The sequence below is a fragment of the Hylobates moloch genome, unplaced genomic scaffold (genome assembly GCF_009828535.3).
Source record: "Hylobates moloch isolate HMO894 unplaced genomic scaffold, HMol_V3 SCAFFOLD_2, whole genome shotgun sequence".
Classification (NCBI taxonomy): Eukaryota; Metazoa; Chordata; class Mammalia; order Primates; family Hylobatidae; genus Hylobates; species Hylobates moloch.
This window is the reverse complement of record NW_026652277.1, coordinates 57530538-57552522: the sequence shown is the minus strand read 5'-3', so window position 1 is coordinate 57552522 and position 21985 is coordinate 57530538. Positions and strand designations below refer to the sequence as shown.

General features: G+C 41.7%; 1 pseudogene; it reads left to right on the top strand.

Moving 5' to 3' along the window:
* The first annotated feature begins 19316 nt into the window (after positions 1–19316).
* LOC116466893 (translation machinery-associated protein 16-like) lies at positions 19317–19971 on the top strand (annotated as a pseudogene).
* The last annotated feature ends 2014 nt before the right edge of the window (positions 19972–21985 follow it).

Genomic DNA, 21985 nt, shown 5'->3' with positions numbered 1-21985 from the left:
TGGGGAAACTGAAGTTCCAGAATATTAAATTTATTCATCCACATATTGAATCCTATGTACTCTGTAATGAACAAGATAGTCCCTGTCCTCCAAGTATTTACAGTTTAGTAAGTGGAAGAGGTGGGGTTCAAACCATGTCCATCTGGCACCAGAGCCCTTGGTTTTTTACCACCCAAAGGACTGGTGTCCAATGTAAATCTAACCTGGGTCTTAGGACCCTCATACCTCCTGCTCATATGAGACCTTCTGACCCTTGCAAAGTCCCTCTCAGCTATTGCAGGCAGTCTCAAGGGTGTCTAGCATGCAGTCCAGAGCAAGCCCAGTCAGCTCTTAAAGCGCATATCCCCTGCCAGACACTGTCTCTTTCTGCTGACTCCCACATCTATGACTGTGTTCTCTGCCAAGAGGGAGACTGCCTTCCCTCCTGTCCTGTCAGGACACCAGCACAGAGCCCCATTGTCTCACAGAATTTTGGTGAAAACCTCTCTTAATTTCAACTTGCAGCCTCCCTGCTCTTCCCAGGAATCACATGTGAATTCATGGCAGCCTAGACTAGAGATGCTGCCCTGGAAGTCACTCCCTGATCTTACCCTGAGATTCCATCACTGGGCCAACTTGTCTTTCCTCAGGGTGGTAATAATAATGACAGCTTATTCTCACATAGCACTTACTATGAACTAGATACTGTTGTAAGAACTTTACATGGGTTAACATCCCTATGAGATAGATATTATTAACATCTCCATTGTACAGATGAGAAAACTAAGGGCCAAAGAGGTAGAGAAAATTGCCCAAGGTCACACAGCGGTGGGGCAGAATTGAAATGGGGACCATGGGTCTCCAGGGTCCATGCTCTGGACCACTCCCAAGTCAAATTCTCACTCCATGCCAGAGATTCTTGACATGTACATGCTGCTGCCCAACAAACATGCCCAGCCACGTGAGACAACCTGAAGCCAAAGTTGGGTATCCAATGCAGAAGCAGCTTTCTCCCTGAAGAAGGGTTTCTAGAGTGGCCCAAAGGGCCTATTTTAAGTGCACCCACAACTGGGCAGCTCTGTGGTTGAGCCTTTACATATTCATGTTTGTCAGGATGGTGGCTTAGGATCTTTTGAAAACAGTCGCGCCCTCAGAACTGATGACCTTTCAGACTCTGACTTGTCTCTGTCTACACCATGACACTTCCAGTCAAAGTCACTCATCTGACAACCACCAACTCAACAGCAGAGCACTCCGGGCTGACCCTTCCCTTGTCACCAGGTCCATACAGCAGCTGTAATGAGACAGTCTAGACTACTGTCTTGTTCTCCCACTAGCCATTTCTCCCTCGGCATTTGGACAGAATTTGCTGCAACAAACACCACTGAGAAGAGTGTTGAAAAGTTCACATCAGTCATAAGCCAAGTGTTGTCTACCAGGTAGTGTGAGACACAAATGCTCACTGCCAGCCACTGTGCCAGGACATTCAGAGGTTCAACATGAGAAACCAAAAAACTGCTCTGTGTATTTCTGGAATATATGTTAAAAGTTTTAATACAAAGTTGTGGATTTCATATAAAACTTAGTTTCTTATAAGGACTTTGAGAGAGCAGGAGAAAAGGTTAGGGAAACCACCAGTAGATAATTGCTAAAATGCCAGAGTTTCTGGAAAATGGCCACCATCTCAGGCTACAACAGTGAAGTGAATGGTTCTCAAGAGCTCACTGGAAAGTCACACCTGCCCACACACCTGATGGCAAGTGTTTCTGAAGAAGAATGGCTTTGCCTTTTTTTCCATCTTCTATATCTTGCCTGAGAACCTCTCATAGACAAACTCCAGCCAGAGCCATAAGGGAAAGAGCATTCTGAGAAATGTAATTTCTGGCTTCTCCTCTGTATTACAAAGATCTTAGAAAAGGTGATAATGCTGAGCTAAAAATAAGCAAATAATCACAGGCCACCTCTGTTACCCCAAATGAGAACTTTGCAAAAAGTCAATAACAGTATGTTATCTGTAACATTATGCAACTGTTCCTTACACAACTGAGGATGCACACACCTTCTCCCTGAAAAGAAAGACACATCATTCCATATGTTGCTTTTATCTCTGGGAATGTTCATGCCTTTTCCAGTTCAGACGCAATCTTCCTTTGATACCAAATTATGGGGTTAGTTACTTTAACTCACTTTATATTGGACAGAGGGGGATAAGAAAGGACAGAAAAAGAACTGATTTATACAGACACACATATACATATCAAAGCAAGCAAGAAAATATGCATAGTTACTAAAGACTCCCTTTTACCCTTAGTCATATGACCATATTGGTATTTATAACTTTCTTCTTCCACTAATCATTACATGTTCCTCTTGTCCTCAGTCGACATTTCATTTCATCCTGGTTCTTTATGTGGCAGGGTGACTCAAACCTACCTTCAAAATATGGCTAACACTTGGGTACTAGAAAAGAAAAAGGGAGCTACTAAACTGAATACTGTTTCTACCCCTGAAAGAAAGACCAGCTCACATTGCATGTAATGTTCCAAATACATTCCTCTTCCTATTTTCATTGTTTTTTTTCTCTCTCCTCCCCCATCCTTCCAGCCCACCTCACCTACCCTTACCAAAAAGGTAAAGAAAAAGTGGGGGAGAAAATAGAGAAGAGATTCAGAACCATTCTCAGCCCTTGGCTTGCTGCCTGAAGAGCCATGGACCATTCCATGCCCCCATCTGCCCACTAACTCCCCCCAGCTCTCCTATCTCTGCTTGAGCTCTTTTGAGAAGACGTATGCATACTTCGGACAGCAAGGAGTTGATAAAAGACATGCCAGGAAGTGTGGGGGAGAGAAAGAACAAGGTTTTCTTAAATGTATTCACTTTCAACTTAGAAGTGCCATGAGCCATTTCATACACATTTCAGGCTGCAGATGGTTTTACCGAGCCACTGATAAGCTCTGGAGCTGATAAGCAATGAAATGAAATACACTTAACTTTTATAGAATGAGTAATCCTCAATGACAATTAATCTCACGTCCTTAGGCCCAGGGACTGTCTGACGGATTGTCCCATCCTCCTTCTGAACATCCATTTCTGGAAAGGAGCCAAGTTCATCAAGCAGCTCTACTCAAGGGAACACAACCTGAGGCCTTTACCTGTCCCCTTCTAAGGGTTTCCAGTGTAAACTAGCTGCTGGCTTCTCCTCCAAAGGTTAGAGAGGCTGGATTTCATGTCTGTCTCCTATAGGCCAGTTTCAATGCTTCATCTATCTAGAGTTCAGGTAAATCCCTGGGCAAGAATTTGGGGCACTGACCATCTGAGCAATCCCAGGGGGCTGGCAGGTGGCTTTTCAGTAAAGAAAGGCACAATCATTCTTTCCTAGCCTCCTTGATCTCCTAGAAATTTAGGGAGCTGGTCCTTGAAAAGTAGCAGGCTCTCAATCTAACCATAGCCAAAACCATGAGCAAAGAAAAACTGGTAGACTGAAAATTCTGACAACTTTATATCCTTTTTCTCTTGGTTTCTCCTATAGAGAAGCACAGGCTTGAGACACTAGATGTAAGAAGACAGGGGGTGGTGGGAAATCCAGGCTGCTACCTGATTACAGGCAAATGGGAGTTGAAACCAGCAAGGATGCATTTGTTCACAGAGAGTCTCAATGTTTGCTCTCCTAAAAGCCCCATGGATTTCTCTAAGGAATGGCCTGTGATGGAAATACAGTGTTGGAAACAAAACATTCATTCACTCATCCATTCAACAAACAGTATTTCAGCATTTAACAAATAGTATTCAACATTTAACAAACAGTATTCTTTTACACATTCCAAATACTTTCTTAGAAATTGCATAAAATATTTAGGTAAAACAATAAAACAAAACATGACCTCTCAAAAACTCATCTTCAAAATGCTTTGAATCTGTTAATGAAACAATCCAATCTATGATTCTGTAGTGTATGTTGGGCACCTTGGTAGAGCAATGTGCAGGGTACACCAGGAGCAAGAAGAGGATAAGGCCAAAGGATGTGAGAGCATCCTGAGAAGTGTTTCCTCTCTTCCTTATTTCCAGATGTCTCTCTGATTCTCATGCCCCACCATCTGCCTAACTGACTTCCTGGGCCTGAACTTGTTCTCTGGGCTCTCCGTGTGAAGATCTATCCTTTGCCATCAGTCCCAGATTTCATCTGGGAAATTTGATTTGTTCCTTCTAACCTGTTTGAACCAGGGGTACTGGCCTTTTCTAATCCTGGTCACACCCAGGTCAACCCCTCTTCCGGTGTCTGCCATGCCCAACAATGCCACAACTGGAATTTGATATGTAGTATGTCTTTAACTGTGGAAAAAGAGAGAAAGTAGTCATCTTTCTTTATCTTGCCACACTATCCTATGGTAATAATTCCCTAATGTTATCCAAAGAGCTAAAGTGGTTTTCTTGACTATGTTCTCTGATGAAAGGTTGAAGAGGAGAAGAGAAATGACATTTATTGAATGCCTGTTATGTGCCTACACATGAGGAATTAAGGTCTTTTCAGAGAGCAAAAAACTGAGTCTTAGAAAGGTTAAGTGACATTCCCATGGTTACACAGCTAGTAAGAGTCAGAGTCTGAATTTTAACCCTGGACCTTCTTACTCCAAAATCCATGTTCTACCTAGTACGGAAATGCTTCCCAAACTCTAATGTGCATGCAAATTACTGGAGATCTTGTTAAAATTCTAATTTTAACAAGAATAAGATTCTAATTCATAGTTCTGAGGTGGAGTCTGAGATTTGCATTTGTAATAACCTCCCAGGTGGTGCTAATGCTGGGATACTGCCCCCAATTTTGAGAAGGGAGATAATACGTAAGACACAACCTTCTACACATAAGCCTAGGTAAACCCAAAAGGCCCCATAGAATGCAGTTCTCAATAGGGGTGATAACACCACATCTTCCCTCAGGGCAACAAAGTGTGACAACATCTCTTCGTTGTGTTTTTTAGTTGTTACTATGACTGGTGTAGTTTCTGGCATTTGGTATCTGGGAGTCAAGGATGCTGCTACAGAGAAAGAAATAGTCTAGGTTGATTTGTTCAGGACAGTCCCGCACAACCCAGAATTGTACCACCTACAATTTTTACAGCATCCCCATTAAGAAACCCAGAACAGCAACATGGGGAGGTGTGCACCACTGTCAGCCATGAGCCCTTTGGCTACCTTATTTCCATGACTTGTTCTCAGTCATTAGAAACTCAGGTCTGCCCTCCAGCTGTTCTGTTCCAAACTGTCATCGTTGACAGCTGCTCTGCAGGATATCACTGCACACACATGAGTGCATGTTGATGTCTTGCTAACTGAAACTCCTAAGTGTCAACAGAAAAGATGATCCAAGGTGGGCCTAATCAGAGAGAGGTGTGTTCATATATTTCTGTATGCCTTCCAAGAGTACAGGGATGCCACTATTACTTAAAATTGGACATTTTAGTAAACCATGTAGGCCAGCTGAAAAATTTATATCATTTTGCATTCCATGAGAATTTTGAAGGGTATTTATTGAAAAGATAGGCAAAGAGCTCACGTCTACTAAGTTTCTTCTCTATATCAGGAACTGGGCAGGTTCTTTACAAATGTTATTTCATTAGATCCATGACATAGTGTAGTCATCATAGACTTAGACTACTGTGGAGCTACTGTGTCTGGGTTTGAATCTTGGCTGAGCTAATTACCAGTTCTGTGACCCTGAAAAAATTGTTTAACCTCTTGTTTCCTCAGTTTCTTCATCTGTAAAATGGGGATCAGAATGGCATCTGCCTTATTAGGCTGTTATGAAAGTTAAACGAATCAATGCCAACAGCATGCTTAGAATAGTACCTGGCACAGAGCAAATTTACAAATGTTGTTTCATTAGCTCCACAGCATAATAAAATATTTCATTTAGAAATAATAAAAGCATATTATTGCCAAATAAAATAGTCATGTAAGGTAATGATTTTCCTCATTTTACAGATGAGGAAACTGAGACATTCAAGTTGAACACAGCCACAGTGTAGTAGAATCTGATTAATCATAATGATAAAAGCTAATATTCACTGAGCACTTATTATGTGCCAGACACTATTCTAAGTGTTTTACCAAAATCAACTCAATCCTCACAATTACCCTAAAAGATAGGTATTTTATCCCCATTTTACTGATGGTGGCACTGGCCTGTCTGGAGCAGCCCCTTGTGGGGATGCTAACTGCAGCCTGGGAAGCATGGCCAGGGCTATGCTCAGTGGAGCTGGCAGGGCTGGGAACAGGCGGGAGCCCCACCCCTTACCCAGTTGGTGGGACAGGAGGCCCTCATTCCCGGGCACAGCTGTGGCTGCCCAGCGACTGTTCTGGACCCAGGCATCACTGCGCTTTCCGAGGTCCAGGAAGTTCCCTCCCCTACAGGGTTGAAAGTGCCTGCTCCCTCTCCTGGTGCCCATTCTAGGCTGGCACAAAGTTGTGGCCAAGCCCAGGCAGGCACTGCTGCAACCTGGATGGGTGTGCACGTGCTCAGGGCAGCACTGACACACTAGTCCCTGCCACCTCAGGTCCCTCTGGACTTTGGGCACCAACCAGCATGGGAGGGAGGATGAGGGAGTGCTGAGGGCTGCTTGGGGCCTGCCTGCACCCTTTGGCAGGAACAGCCTGGGCACCATGGATGGCCCATTGATGGCAGGAGGCAGACAGTTTCCTGGGCTGAAAGGGGTGGGTCCCTGGTGAAACCCCACCTTCAAGCCAGGGATGGCCTGAAGCCTCGGGGCCCGACAGTTCCGGATGAAGTCCCTGGCCAGGAGTGAGAATTTATGATACTTTTTCCAGGCCCACTCATGGTCGTCCATGAACCAATCAGCATGCACTGCCTCCCTTCTGAGCCTATAAAAACCCTGGACTCAGCCAGCATCCAACAGATATCAGGACAACCTGCCTGTGGAAAGGAGCTACCTGCTCTACTGAGAGCTGGACGCTCAGTGGGAAGACCTGCCTGTGGAAAGGAGTTACTCACTGCGGGTCTCCTGAGAGCTGTTCTGCCTCTCAATGCAGCTCCTCTCTGCCTTGTTCACCCTCCAGTTGTCTACATGTCTCTTTCTTCCTGGACACAGGACAAGAACTCAGGACCTGCCAAATGGCAGGACTGAAAGAGCCATAACACAAACAGGGCTGAAATACTCTTGCCATCTCACCAGGCTGTGGGCAACAAGAAGGAGAGAAGAACTGGAGCCCTTCAGAGAGCCCAGACCTAGGGACTCCCTGAGCCAGGACTGTGACATCCTCTTTGAGGCCCTGCAGTTCCTGGCATCTCCAAGCTTCTGGGCACCAACACATTCCCCTCGTCCAGATGCAGATGTCCACAGCAGAAGCTGCATGCGGTCCATCTGGTCCACCTGCAGTCTTGCGTGGGGCTGGCACCTGTGCTGGCTCCTGGAGCTGCCTGCCCTGCCGCAACAGCCAGCATGCTTGGCTGTGCACAGTGGCCAGACCACGCACTCACTCACCCACACAGTCTTTGCAGCTCCATGCCCAGCTCGCCCTTGGCAGGTGTGGGATCTGGGCCAGAAGCATGAGCCAAGCGCAGCCCGCTAGGCCGAGTGGGTGGAACAAGCCCAGCAGGCCTGACCAATGCTCAGGCAGAAGGCTGGTACCATCAGCCACAGAGGTTTCCAGCTGGTAAAACAACACCCCAAGGATCCCATGACATTACCATGTGAGGAAACTGAGGCACAACTAGGAAGTAAAAGTTACTCACCCAAGGTAACCTATTTGGTTAGTGGTGAATCAAGGATTTCAGCCCAAAGGTTTGACTCTGGAGCCTGAGTGCTATCATTCCCAAGTCCTTGCTTTATCCATCTCCTCACCTTCCCATTGTTCGTCTATTAAGCTAGGCGTATTGTAGGATAAAACAGAGTAAAACTCACAATGTTTTTTGTTTGTTTGTTTTGAGACAGAGTCTCATTCTGTCCCCCAGGCTGGAGTGCAGTGGCACCATCTCGGCTCACCACAACCTCGGCCTCCCAGTTAAAACGATTCTCCTGCCTCAGCTGCACGAGTAGCTGGGATTACAGGCGCCCGCCACCACGCCTGGCTAATTTTTTTGTATTTTTAGTAGAGACGGGGTTTCACCATGTTGGTCAGGTTGGTCGCAAATTCCTGACCTCCAGTAATCCACCCGCCTCACCCTCCCAAAGTGCTGGGATTACAGGTGTGAGCCACTGCGCCCAGGGACTCACAATGTTTACTTTCAAACTAATAACTTCATGCCACACCTTTATCTTCTTGTTGGATAGATTATTGGCAAATTGGCATGTGAACATAAACCTGCAATTAAGTCTCAGTTCTGCCAGTTACTGGCTTTAATGATCTTGGGCACATAATTCAGTCTTCCATAGCCTCTAATTCCTCACCTAAAAAACTACAGATGTTAAGTCTTATTTGGCAGTGTTGTTTATAAGGACTAAATAAGATCCTTTGTGCATAGTGCTCAACAAACATTAACTGTCATTTTTCTTTTCCTTTCTCTGTGCCTCAGAAGGAATGACAAACTGAAATTAGAAATGCAGATCTTGTTGACAAATTATTTACAATAAACTTTCTGGATGACAGCTAAATTAGTTGAAGTTTTATAAATTTGTGTTTTGTTCCTAAAAACCCATTTCGCTTAATTAAAATGCCAAATAATCATGAAAAGAAAAACCCCCACACTTTGTATACACACTTTGATAAAAATATATTTAGTATGTAAAACCAAACACACGATACAAATCTACATTTGAAAATGTCTGTGATGAGGGAGGATATAGGCTAATTGTTTAGTTCCTGAAAATGAGAGTCCAGTGGACTAAAGAGGCCTTCTTTTCCTGGTAAGTTTCTAAGTAGTCAGAATCAGCAATTCTCTTTGCTCCAGGAACCTAAAAATGTTCAATATTTGGATTGTCTGGGGCAAAATTTTCCACTGATAAGCCAGTGAAGATGAATGGTCATTTCTAAGGGAGGAGTTTTCCAGGTGACTTCTCTTACAGAGGTCTCCTGTTTCCCTTTCAAAAATTAAACACCCATCTTGAACAGTAGCTTTCATTTGCAAAGACTTCAGCTAAGTTCTCTATATCAACCCTTTCAGCTTGCCCTAAAATCTGACAATTTGACAATCAGTTCTCTTCTAGAATGTTCAAACCATCTTTTATTCCATTTACCACGTTTTTTGATGTTTTCACAAGCTCTGTATGTAAGAGTTTTAAAAAGAGATAATTACTGCCCTTGCTGAAATTTATAGCTTAGTTGAAGGGCATGTTCTTTAGCCAATCATGAATCCGTATCATCACAATTTTTCCACCTCTCAAATTAGCACATCACATTGTCTTATCACTAATTATTTGCATTGACTTTATTCTGAGAGCACATCAGTTTCAGCTGTTAGGTAATCATATATAAAAATTTGTTCTTTATGATTAAAGCCCTACTTATGATAAGCCTATAAAGATGAAAGTTCTCAAGGTAAACCATCCTAAGTCAAGTGGTGCCTGTTTCCAAATATACCATTAATCACATACGATATCTTTGCTCAAAATGAGTACTGTGGCCTATTAACTAATCCTACTAACATCACTTCTCTTAGAGCTAGGAAAAGATTCTGGGTCTCAGTTGAGTTATTTTTGGCATTTGGTAATTCCATGTCCTAGAGATGAAGTTCTTTGCATAATCAAGTTTTTAAATGTCAGTAGTAGTTTGGAGTGATATAAAAGTGTTTCTGACTTTTGAAAAGACTTCCAAATATCCTTGAGTCTGTGTAATCTTTTCTAAGAAGTCAAATGAAAGCTGAAGTTTTTTGTCAGTCTGAAGAGGGTCCCAATACAGGGTCATGAATACTGAGTGTTATGTCTGCACATTTAGTCCTGAAATATGTAATCCTACATCCAGAGTAAATAGCCCAGCCTTGGAAAAGTTGAAGTCACAAGCTCAAAAAGCTTAAACAAGCAAAATGAGTAATGAAGTATGTTTATTGCTCTTTAATAAAAAACCTATTTATGTTTAGCATATTTTCAACCCAATATTCTACCCAATTTTATTAATAGACACTTCTAGGAATTTGGGAGATTGAAGAATAGAATAGTGTCTTAAACCCTGACAGTAAACAAGATCAGCATGCTTCAAAATCCTCTACTGTGCACCACATAAAAGAAGTAGGAAAGGTGGAAAAGAAACAGTTATTGGTATGGATGACGTTAAAAGGCCAGGTCCAGAAATATTCATGCCTGCAGACATTTTATGAAAGAAAAAGTATAACTAGTAAATGAATATGTAAGAATATTTTCAACCTTGGTGGTAATTTTTTAAATTCTAAATAAAATTGATATACCATTTTTGCATAGTAAAATTAGACAACAAAAAATACATTTCCAACTTTAAAAATCAAGGTATCCAATGCCAGACATGCTTTAATAAAATGATTATTTTTTCTAGTGGAATATAAGTTGGCAAAAACCTCTCACAGATCAGAAACCTGAGGATCATTCTCCAAAATGGAGATTTGTGTGCAGGAGGCTTATTGGAAAGTGAATTTGGGATCAGCACCTGAAAGGGAGAGAAAGAAGCAGGATTGGGCAGAGGGCAAGTTGGAACTGCAGTACAGTTGCAACAAAGGTCTCAGCCAATCCTTTGAGGACCTCTGAGTCTGAGGTGCCCCTTCAGCTTTGTCTTAAGTTGGTGAGTATCACAAGTTCACTTGTCTCCTCACCCCACAGGGACATAAATTCAGGCAAGACAGCTCTCTCCACTCCACAGCAAGTCCCAGAAAGGAAGCTCAACTGAGACTACCTGCCACCAACGCTCCTGCCAGCTGGGGGGATTAACAAACAGGCCTGGAAGGGGATCTGGGTGGCACACCATGACTTCCACTGTAGACAAGTTTGGCACCATCTAGATCCACTCGTTTCATGTAATAAATTCTGGGAAAACTCCAGTATTCTGGCGGACTCTTATAAGATAAAGGTTAATGAGAGAAACTACCATTCCTGTCACTGCAGCAATCTCAAGGAAGTAACAGACAGTCATCTTCCCTGTCCTCCACCACCAATTCTAGAGTCTCTTTTCCCTCAACTAGCATCTCTGCTGGTCTAGGTAGCTAGGCTGCTGATGTGATAGACTCCTAGGGTTGCCACTGGCAACTCACTGGTCACCATGACCTTCTTAGGGCATGATTGCTGTATTTGTTCATTTACCATCAAAACTGGGCAAAGGGTTGCCAAGAGCAAACCAAGTGGATCACCTGGGTGCCAAATATATCATTCTCTGCTCCTATATTGCTCAGCAGCAGCTGATGGTCAGGGTCAATTATTCCTGCCAGTATGGCAATTGCTTTCTTTGCCTACTGGTCTCTTGGGACAAGGTCTTTGAAGTAACTGAGCAGCAGTTCTTACCTTAAAAATATCTTTCTGTGTTCCTTGGTGAAACGATTTACCCTCTAAAAACCAAAGCCACTGAAATATCAGAACCCAGAGTTGCAGAGAAGGGAAGCACACAATTTCCCTAAGGGGGCCACTAGGGCTGACTGTAACAGGGTCACTGCTACTTTCACCTCTTGCTTTCCAGATCTATATATTCTATGTTTTGAAAACACGATATGTGTAACATGATATGTGTATGGATTTAGGGTGTATACTACATCCTAGAGGATGGTGTCCCATCTGCACAAGGCATCCTTTCCCAGATAGTATGTCAGCTGGGCCTGTGACAGACTGCTTTACTCTCAGTCCACTAGCCTCTAGGTGGTGGGGTATTTGATAGGACCAGTGGATACCATGGCCATGTGCCCCCTGCTGCACCTCCTTTGCTATATAATGGGTGTCTGGGCCCATTGCAGTTTTATGTGGGATCCCATGCTATAGCTCAAACTCTCTCTCAGCCCTTGGTTAATGGTGCTGGATGAAGCCCTGCAGACAGAAAAGGCAAACCCATATTTGGAATAGGTGTCAAATCCAGTGCAGAAGGGGTTTCACAGCCTATACTTACTGCGGATCCTTTTCTGTCCTGAGCCCCACACAAAGCTGGAAGTCTTATGTGTCACCCAGTATATGGGTTGAAGCAATATTCTTAGGTGCATAATATGCTGCCTCTATACATCAAAGATGCCTGCCAGGCGTTGTGTTCCTCCCTGGTAATGGGAAGCATAAGATGCAATAATATTCCCCTAACTTTGGAGACAATAGTTCAGACTATTAGGCCAAAAATCTCATTAATCTTGTGAGCCCCTGAATTTTCTTAGTGTTTATCTCTCACCCTCTAGAACATCTTGTGTTAAATTTTCTGTTGTTACATAAAGAATTACCACAAACTTAGCAGCTTAAAACAACACCCATATATTACTTCCCAGTTCTGTAGGTCAGAAGTCCAGGCAGGCGCAACTGGATTCTCTGTTTAAGATCTCACAAGGCCAAAGTCAACGTGTTGGCTGCATATTATCTAATTCATTAAAATGTTCAACAAATGCACCACCATCACATGCCTCAGGCTATCTGTGTTCTTTCTACCTTCCATCATTAGATTTCACTTAATTCCCAAATTTTTGAATAATGCATTGAACATAAAACACTTGGTAACCACTATGTATATTTACAACTTTCACTATTCCTTCTAAAATTAAAACCTGTGGCCTACTTGACCACCAACTATCCCATGTAAATAAAACAGTGAGTGATTTCACATTTCAGTGGAATCTCTTTGACCTGATGTAAACATGGCTGGTTCTTCTTCAGTACTAATCTCCATGTATGTTTCCTATATATATCATGATTTACAAAGTTATTCCTAACTAAAAGAAAGCAAATCTCCTATATCATGGCTTTTCAGGAATAGATAACACAAAAAATTATCAAGCAATTTTCCTTCACATATAACTTGACAAATGTCAGAAGCTAATTTAAAACTCTGAATCTCTGTGGTTTTATACAACTGCCAAGTAAAATATTTACCATTATTATGCTATCATGATAGTCGTTCATTCTTCACATTACATTTCATTGATACTGAGCAATGCACAATGGAGCCAATTCATAAAGGAATTTTACCAATAGTCTTCAAACATATTTATCATTAACTTTGTGACCAATTTTATAAGATTCTTGTGATTTGTGTAACAAGTATTAATTTTTTGTCATAAGCAGCACTACTTTATTCTTCCATGTTGGTCTCTTCACGTTTAGCAATAAAATTTATTGGTATTATACTAGAAATCATCATTTTGTGCTTTTCCTTGGGAAACAAATTAGTTTGCTGTGGAGGTCATTTGTGGAAGAAACTGTTAGTTGACTGTAAAATGCCCATATTCCCCTTCCTCCTTAGTATCAGAACCTCAAATTTAGGATGGACACTGTGATGCTCAGATGGAAGACAACCAGCCCACCTTCCTTACAGCTAGGATTGTCATGTGACTACATCCTGGTATGAGATATAAATAGATGTGTTTATGTTATGACTTACAGGAAGCCTTCTTGAAGGAGAATGGGTGCACCCATCCTTACTTCTTCCTGCTGGCTACAGTAAGATTGTGTTACCTGGAACTCCAGCAGCCATCTTTGATGATGAATTAAAGGTAAGAAAGAAGCCACACACTAAGAAGGTGAAATAAAGAGTAAAGAGCCTGGGCTCTGATGACACCATGGGGCCACTATACCAACCCTAGACTGCCTAACCCCAGACTTCTTTGAGAAAGAGAAATGAATCTCAAGTCATTGTTATTTTGGAGTTATTTCTTATATGCAGCTGAAATTATCCCCAATGGGTGTATTATTAAACTTTGTTTGAAAAAGAGTACAATGACTCCATGCCATTTTTTCCAAAGGACGATATACTGTAAGGGAAAATTAAATTGTCAGTCCAGTAACGCTCAAATTCAGGTATTTATTGTTATGCTTTCTAATAATATATTTTTCTTGTGTAAAATCATTATTCCCATGGAGTTACTTGTCCCAGTTTGTGGAATTTCACAGTGCCTATTATTATAATTATGTTTATACATCAATAAACCCTTTTAAGGCTTTGAATCCCTTTGACAACATCAGGATATCATGCAACAACCAAAATAACAAATAACAAATATAAATAACAACACCAATGGTAAAACACAATGCTAGAGAGGAGCTGAGAAAAATTACTCAACTTGTCAGATTTTCTCTGCAAAATTGTGAAGACCTCATCTCCAGTTTAGGTGCAACTAGAGATGGTTTAGTTTCTCTGGATGAAGAGCTTGTGAGTGTCACAACTGTAAAGCAAAGAGTTACTGATGTGAGGGTTCAAATGTGTCAAGCATGTAGTATGAATGACATTGATTAAGATGTTGGGCATAAATTGGGGCACTAAGATAACATCCATATATTTTTAAATCAGTAATATCAGGTAATAACCATTTCTTAAGTTTTGGCATGAATTGACTGTGGGGTTAAAGTTCAGAGAAAACAGTTGTGGACAGATAGAGGAAGCTAGAATGGCCATCTGGCTGAGGAAATGACAGCGAGGACTGGAGGGTTAGACTCCCACACCCCACAGACCCTACTTCCTTCTGACTTTCAAAACCATCCTCAAACAAAGTGGCTTTACAGGCAGCTTTCATGTAAGAGTTTGTGAGGAGCATCGGCTACTTGTACATTCATTTGCCCTAAGCCCTGCAGAGCTGCTCGAATGTATTGTATTATCTCTGTGGCTCTCCATGTTTCCCACCAAGATCTGAAGAAAACGTCACTTGCTCCTGCATTCCTTACATGGCAAATTGAGATTTGGGAAGGGGGGAATGCCTAAATGTTTAAAGAAACCTTGCTTTTGCCATTTATTCTTGTTCCTTATGGGGCCTGAGACAAAATCTGTGTGTGTCTGGAGAAGTGATTCCAAACTCTTTGAAATTCAAACCTAACATGAACATGGTAATGAAGATTAACCAGATGTCAGCAGAAATAGCTGACCCACATGGTGTTTTGACAGAAGCAACACTTTTAGAACATTTTGGTTTGTTAAGAATGTAACAGAATTTCTCCAAAGCCTATAATTAATCTTGTATTGCAAATATGTGAAATAAATATGGAGAAAATGGTCATTGCTCTTTCCTGTAAAATCATCACATTTTCTGATGATGTCTTGATAAACTGCTAGGACAACCAAAGGTCTCAGGAGTCCTTGCAGAACTCCTGGGCCTCTGAAGCAGAAACATCACAGTGAGTTTATAGCAGAAGAACCAGGAAGTTCTGAAAACACCATTTTGTTGTGAAAGATTGATAAGAAGGGGCCCTGGTAATAGATGCTGGCAAGGCTGTGGAGAAAAGGGTATTCTTATGCACTGCTGGTGGGAATGTAAGTTGGTTCAGGCACTGTGGAAAGCATTTTGGAGATTTCTCAAAGAGCTTGAAACAGAACTACCTTTTTATTTGACCCAGCAATCCCATTATTGGGCATATATCCAAAGGAATATAAATCATTCTACCAAAAAGATACAAGCACTCGAATGCTCATCGCAGCACTATTCACAAGAGCAAAGACATGAAAACAACCTAGGTGCCAATCAACTGAGGATTGGATAAAGAAAATGTGGTACATATACACCATGGAATACTACACAGCCATTAAAAGGACAAAATCATGTCAATCAGCAACATGAATGTAGCTGGAGACTGTAATCCTAAGCAAATTAACACAGGAACAGAAAACCAAATACTGCATGCTCCTGCTTATAGGTGGGAGCAAAACATTGAGTACACAGGGACATAAAGATGGGAACAATAGACATTGGGGACTACTGGAGGGGGAGGGATGGAGAGAAAGTGGACATGAGTTGAAACTGCCTATTTGGTACTATGTTCACTATCTGGGTGACTGGATTCATATCCAAACATCAGCATCACCCAATATACCAATGTAACAAACCTGCACATGTACCTCCTGTATCTAAAAGTTGAAAATATTTAAAAGAAAATATAGGCAGCAGCTGGTAACATTTATTGAGCACCAACCATATGCCAGGAACTGTTCTAAGCACTCCACATTGATTAATGTGGATAATTTTCAGAATAAAACTTTGAAGTGAAGACTATCATTATCCCCATTTAGTAGGTGAGGAGACAGAAGCAAAGAAGTAGAACATCACATGGCGAGATGCAGTGCTGAGATATACAGATGCTGTGACTGAGGGCCCAGAGCATAACCCACTCTGCTCTATTGCTTTTTAAATGCATGTTCAAGGTAAGCACCAGCAGGTAGGAAAGAAGGGAAAGAAGGAAAGAAGAGAAGACTTCTGCAGTCCCCAGATCTTGCCTACACACCTTTTTCCTTCTGTACCCCTCAAATTTACATCCACCAGAGCCTCAGAATGGAAATACAATCTACTTGGAAATAGGATCTTTGAAGATGTAATTAGTTAAGGTAAGGTCACACTGGATCAGTGTGAGCCCTTATAAGAAGGAAATTCAAACACAGATACACAGGGGAGAAGGCTGTGTGAGACAGGGCATCAAGAAGTCCAGGAAAGCCAAGGATTGCCAGCGAACCATCAAGGCGGTAGGAAAGTGGCATGGAGCAGATTCTCCCTCGAGCTCGCAGGAGCAGCCAACTTTGCTGGCATCTTGGTTTGAGACTCTGGCCTCTGGATCTGTAAGAAAATTAATTTCCGTTGTTTTAAGCCACAGAAAAAAGAGAAAGAAAAAGAAGGGCACCTGACATCCAGTGCTTGGCACTCAAACAAACTATGTCTAAAACTAGAGTATCATGTGCAAATTTATCTGAAGATCGCGGCAGCCTGTGTGCAAGTCCTAGGCAACATGAGCATAGTAACTGAGCTGTAAATGACAGCTGCCTAGGAGAGAGGAGTACATATTTTTAAAAATAAAGCCTGTTGGCCAGGCACAGTGGCTCATGCCTGTAATCCTAGCATTTTGGGAGGCTGAGGTGGGTGGAACATGAGGTCAGGAGATCGAGACCACCCTGGCCAACTAAATCATCCTGGTGAAACCCTGTCTCTACTAAAATTACAAAAATTAGCTGGGCATGGTGGCACACACCTGTAATCCCAGCTACTCGGGAGGCTGAGGCAGGAGAATTGCTTGAACCTGGGAGGTGGAGGTTACAGTGAGCCAAGATCAAGCCATTACACTCCAGCCTGGCGACAGAGTGAGACTCTGTCTAATAAATAAATAAATACAAATAAAGCTTGTTGTGCTTTGTGTACTTTTATGATCTCTGACCTCTGCTGTATTCCCAACTCCAAGAAGACTTACTCTGAATGTTCAGAAAAAAAAATTTCTGTGGAGCATAGCTTTATGACTGCCCCTGGGCTAAAGGAAGAAGGATGTGTTGTGGGGCCTTCAGTTATTCCATCTTGGAAAGCATAAGGGTCAGGATCACCTCCACCCAACCCCTACACCAACCCATTACTGGCTAGGAGGTTTAAGCCATCTTCTTGGGCATGGGCAGCAGAACCAGGGGGGTAAATTAAAGGCCACAAACAAAGCTGCTGCATCTGGCCACTGGCAGGCAGTACTCTGCACAGCTGCCAGATTCTCTTCCCAGCGTCCACAGTGCAAACAGCACTCTCTGAGGTTGTGCAGTGTGGTGGCCCTGGCCCAAAAGTCCCCACCAGTCTACCCCAGTGCCCAATTTTCAATACTCTAGAGCCTTTTCAATAACAGTTGTTATTGAAACACTTAGCCAAGTATAAAGAACTCTGCAAATCTAAGATATCTGGGGCAGTATGGTACTATTTCCAGTAGTTAATGTATCAATGTGTTACCTAGGAGGACTAAATTATTAAGATATTAACTCATTTTAATAAGTTGATCAAATAACATGATATACTTAAAAGCACTTAGCAAACTTTAAAGAAACTCTACAAATGTAAGACACTCTAATGATGATAATAATTGTCTGGGTAAAGATATAATTTAATAAACAAAAGAGCCCCAGAAGAATAAGATGAAGATAGGAAGTATAATCTAAATGTTTGTGTCTTTCCCAAATTCCTGTGTTGAAATTCTCACCTGCAAGGTGGTACTATTAGGAGGTGGGGTCTTTGGGAGGTTAGTAGGTTATGGGGGTGGAGCCCTCAGGAATGGGATTAGTGCTATTTTAAAAAGAGACCTCAGAAAGATCCTTCATTTCTTCCACCATGTGAGGACATAAACAAGACTGACATCTATGAGGAGGTAAGCCCACACCAGACACCAAACTTGCCAGTGCCTTGAGCTGAAACTTCCCAGCCTTCAGAACTATGAAAAATAAATTTCTGTTGATTATAAGCCATCTGTTCTATGATATTTTGTATAGCAGTCTGAACTGACTAAGACAGCAGGTAAGGTTCAACGGGAGCAAGAGTCCTGCTGAGCCATAGTGTAGCATGAAAGCGGGGGGAGCAACCACAGACAGCATAAGGTCCCATGCGCCTGGGTGCAAAGGGGTGAGAAGGCCCCCAGGGTATCAATGGAGACGCTAAAAATAGACCTCACCACCTTAGCGATTTACCTGTTTGCTATCACAGACATTCCATTTTGGTTGCTTTCTATCTTCTCCTCTATCTATTCTTGTTAGGTTTCAGTTTGTTAAAATAAGAACTAAGCTTCTCAGTTCACTCAACCAGAACTGTTAAAAGATTAATTCAGTCCTCAGATCTCCTCGAGTTTCCTCTATTGGGAATAAACACACACTGCCCACTTTCTTTGCTTAATGAACTCTTAGAAGGCTGACCACTGAGGGCATCCCGTCTAGTTTTCTTCTCATGATTTTTGTTCTCACCTCCCCAAGAACTGGCCACGTTCTCCTCCAGAGAGATGACCAAAGTCATCTTACAATTGTACTTTCCCCTTTCCCGAAACCCGCTAGATTTTAAATTCTTTGAGAGCAATGCCAGCGTCTCCTTCCTCTTTCCTTCCCACATGCTTAACAAGACAGAAGATTAATGCTTTTAACCTACACTAAAATATTGACGTAATCAGTGTCACAGTTGTGCTATTAGCCTCAAGTAAGGAAGCAAATTTTATTAAGAAAAATGTAAGGAACAAACCTTAAAAAACCAAGAAGCATAACACTTAATTTCTCCTCAACAAGTGGAAGATGGTACTCGTTACTTCAGTTTTTTATCCATGGGTGCTCTGGGTCCACCAAAGATACAGAGACACAGGTTCAAAAGAGTCCAGGCCTCTCATGCCAGAGTCCCAAGCGGCTCCCAGAAAAGATGGCAAGAGAGACAATGTTTCTATTATCATAAAACTTCAAATCTAATGGGAGAAGACAAATAATAAATCAATGAATAAAACATAAAGAACCTGACAAGTAATACTGCATATTTGAAATTTAAACCCAAGGAGATTACCTGGGTCTAGAGTGCGGAACTGCTCCGTGGCCACGAGGACGTCACCATGCCTAAAGCACCAAAGGGAAAAAGTGCAGGACGGGAAAAAAAAGTCATCCATCCATATAGTAGAAAAGCAGCTCAAATTAACGAGAGAGGCCCACAAACAAGAAAAAAAGGAAAAATTGAAGAATGAAAAGGGCTTGTGTCTCAACCTTGTTGGTGAAAAACTGCAATGGTTTCAAAATCATCTTGATCCCCCAAAAAAGAGATATTCAAAGAAAGATGCTTGTGAACTAATTGAAAGGTACTTAAATTGATTCAGCAGTGAGCTGGAGCAGATTGAGTTACATAACAGTATCAGGGACAGGCAGGGGAGGCGGCACTGTTCCCGGGAGACCGTCATCAAGCAGACGATGGAGCGGGAGCGACAGCAGTTTGAAGGATATGGCCTTGAGATTCCAGACATTCTAAATGCAAGTAATCTGAAAACATTTAGGGAATGGGACTTTGATCTGAAGAAATTACCAAACACTAAAATGAGAAAAATTTGCACTAATGATGCAATCCCCAAGAAGTGCAAGAGGAAAACTGTTATAACTGTAGACCAAGATTTGGGGGAATTGGAACTAAACGATGAATCAAGTGATTCAGATGAGGAAATGACTGCAGTGGCCTAATTGTCTTTACTTGAATTGAAAATAAATAATTTGAGAGCTTCAAATTAAAAAAAAGAAATAAATTTAAACCCAAATTATAATCAATAAAACTCCCTTTCTTATTTGTAAGGAAACTAATTTATAATTACATTACAATCCTTCTCTTATGTGAGATTGCATTTTAAGTGTGAAGTAGGGATCCTGAGCCTCTTTAGGCTAATACTTCATATAACTCTGTAAACTTAAGTCATAGTTAAAGGGTAATCTTCGGAATTCCTTAGTGAGGATGGGGAGTAGTTTAAATCAAAGCCAAAATAAGTTAACTCTAAACTGGAAAATATTGGTATGGTGGTCTGTTCTGTGTCAACTTGGAAAAGCTGAAACTACATTTCCTAGAATGCTTATACCTATGCTGTATATTATACAGAGTTATATTGGTCAACAGTGGAATTTGCATAGATTTGGAAGATGGAAATGAAACAGTAACCATTATTCTCTGAACATCGTCCTTGGATGTGGTGTCAGACACATGCAGGTGCCAGAGGAGTCCACATTGTTGTCACCCTCCTCCACTCAAGGTCAAGCTTTTCTTCCTGACCATTCCCTCTGCTGTTTAAGAGACCCCAGGTCCATTAACAAACATGGCTGTGGATCCAAACAGGCAATAGTTGCCCCCACAGACCTCTCCATCAGCTCTCCCTTGGTCTCACTTTGGTGGCTGGATGTGCCTGGCTTTCAGATTTATGTCTTCTTTGATCCCCCAGTCACCCTTCATTTCACTTCCCCCACTTCCCACAATTGTATAGGATCTCATTCCTATAATAAATCTCATATCCATAGCTCAGAAAGATCAGCTTCCTCACTAAACTCTTGATGTGACAATTGGCTAAAAAGGATTATTTTATTCCATTAACATTTGTTGAACATTGATCTGGGCCGAATGTCTTCCACATACACTAATCTCATTTTATTCTTATGATCTCTATGTGAGGTTGCCATCATAACCTCCTCTTACAGATAAGAAAACAAAACCTGAAAGAGATTAACTGGCTTGTCTAAGAGAACCCAGCTAGAAGAGGATGATAAGTGCAGCAAAGCATTCTCCTTGGCCTGCCAACCCCTGCCACCTACTTTACATCATATATACACACCCAACAAAGAAAACACTGCGTTGGCACACTCTCAAGACTAAGGGACAAATAAATGAATGACATCATGGCTAAGGAAATTCAAGTAATCAGATTATTAGTGAAGCAGGTCTAGGGCTAAATCAGAAGAGTGAGAGAGAAGAAGAATTAAACATGCTAAGCACAATCCACAAATTCTCACAGCCTCCAGATAGGCACTACTGCTATCCTTCTTTTACAGACAAAAACACAAAGTATGAAGCCTCCAAGTGACCGAATCAGGATAAAGCAAATCTTCACACAACATAATTCTTCAACAGCAGAATATATAGCCAAAATTCTTTAAAAGTCACATGAGTTTCCCACACAAATTAAAAAAAATGGAGGTGCAGGGGAATCACAAGAGAGACAGAGAAAAAAAGAAAGAAGAGTGATAGAAGAAAATGAGAAGCAAAGGGAGAATTGAGAAGCAAAGAAGTGAGGATGTCAGATGATCCCCGTTTATTCCAAAAACATTTCTTGGTCACCTGCTCCAGGTCTGGAACCATGCAGAATCTGGGTATATGATGTGACTAAATCTCCTCCTCCATGGGGCTTGCATTTCAGCAAGTCAGACAATAACTTGCAAGTTTAACAACTGCTACATTGTCTGCAATTAACTTTAAATACTTCATAGACTGTGTTTATCAATAGGTGGTTATTTTAATTTATGTCTTAGAGGTGGTTGATTAATATCTGAACTACCCTAATCGAAAATACACACTCCAGGATGATTAGTTAGCATTTGAAAGACTAATCAAAATCCACACTCAGGAGGCAGCTATCAGAAAGCTAGTTACCTTAATATCTGATCAACAGCAGGTTTGTTACTTAGTACAATGGATATTATAGATGATTTTTCTTTGGTC